General features: G+C 34.1%; 1 pseudogene; it reads right to left on the bottom strand.

Annotated features, from left to right (window-relative positions):
- Positions 1 to 988: 988 nt before the first annotated feature.
- LOC112474157 lies at positions 989 to 1,111 on the bottom strand (annotated as a pseudogene).
- Between the last annotated feature and the right edge of the window lie 515 nt (positions 1,112 to 1,626).

Below are 1,626 nucleotides of genomic sequence, written 5' to 3' on the forward strand. Positions count from 1 at the left end.
AGAGGCAGAAAAATGTTATTTTCTAAAGGATTGTGACACCCCATCCAGCCCCCTCCCCTCCTCCACACACAAAGGCATGGAGTAAACAACATGGGAGGAACCGGTTGCTCATTGTACACAATTTTAATCCTTCCATCATATTTAAAGATATACTAGACAAAATCAATATATTTAGTGCAATGTAAGTGGTCAAATTCTTATAAATCAAGTTGCATTTTAATAAGCTTTTGAATCACTACCATGCTCATTCCACATTGTTGCCTATGCTCCCGCTGGATCCCTAGTATGTAGTCATTCGAAATCCTCTCTATCTGTCCCAATCCCAGAGTCCTCAGAGTTTTAACCCACTGTTCAGATCGATGTTTCTTATATTTTAAATTTGCCTCCAGTTAAAGGTGAGACATAAAGTATGTATGTGTCCATGGAGCTGGACAAATTGTTTCTTAAGTAATACTCATTACATTTAAAAAGTCCTTTTTAGAAATAATCTTACTTTAGGTCTTTCCATAACACAAGTTTTTAAAAAGTACAAATATTTCTTTCACTAGTTTATATTTAATTTTATGTCATATTTGTTTAAAATGAAGAGCACCAGTTTTTTATGCAAATTGTAAGTGCAAAACATCATTCTCCTATTGCCTCTCTAACTTTTTGTTAAACTATGTAAACGATGTAGATATATCACTCATATAAAAGCCTCCTTCCTACTTCCCATTGTTTTCTTTCATGATAAAGCAAAGGGCCTTGTTTGTTTTCTCTCTCTTTTGGCAGAGAGCAGTAAACTTTTTTTAAAAAAAATAATTTAAGGGTTGTATCTGTTCTTGTATTTACCTGGCTTCAGATCTTTGCACAAAGAAAGATTATCTATTATTCTTTCTGATATTTATTTTATTTTATTTTTTTATTTTTTAGAAAAGGCAACCCTTGGTTGACCTCACAGATTGCAAGGACCTTGTCAGTTTACAATCCCTTATTTTTTTATTTTTTACGCCTGCAGCACCTGGTCTTCCTAGGTGGTCTCCCATCCAAGTACTAACCAGGCCCGACCCTGCTTAGCTTCTGAGATCAGACAAGATCAGGCTTGTTCAGTCAAGGTAGCATGGCTATAGACCTATCTATTATTCTTTAGAAATTGATGACCAAGTGTCTTATTTTTTGTTGTCTCAAGAGATTATTGATTATTTTAACATCTTTTCAACAAGTCAGCCTTTATTTCAATATCCAGCAGAGTACTTTGTATAATTTTAAAAACTGAACTTCTTTGTTGACTGAGAAGTATGATTGTATCAATGAGAGTGTGTAATAGCTTTAAGCCAGGAACGACAAGGTCATCCTGTTCCAAACCTGTGTTGTATTTAAGAAACCATACAAGCTCATAGAAAATAAATGAGAACTGAAATACAGTGGATATCTAGTGATTGATCAACATTTTTTTCACCACTTCTGAAAATGCTTTTAGGTTTTGTTTGTTTGTTTGTTTTTAAAAGATACAATAATATTTTCTTCTTTCCCCTCAGTGTAAATTTGAGACAAGCTTAATTTAAAAACAATGTTACGGTTTGTTCAGATGTCTCTTTCTCTCTCCGGCTCTGCCTCTTCCTTCTCTCTTACCTTCCTTCCTTTTCC

The sequence above is a fragment of the Pteropus alecto genome, unplaced genomic scaffold (genome assembly GCF_000325575.1).
Source record: "Pteropus alecto unplaced genomic scaffold, ASM32557v1 scaffold88, whole genome shotgun sequence".
Taxonomy (NCBI): Eukaryota; Metazoa; Chordata; class Mammalia; order Chiroptera; family Pteropodidae; genus Pteropus; species Pteropus alecto.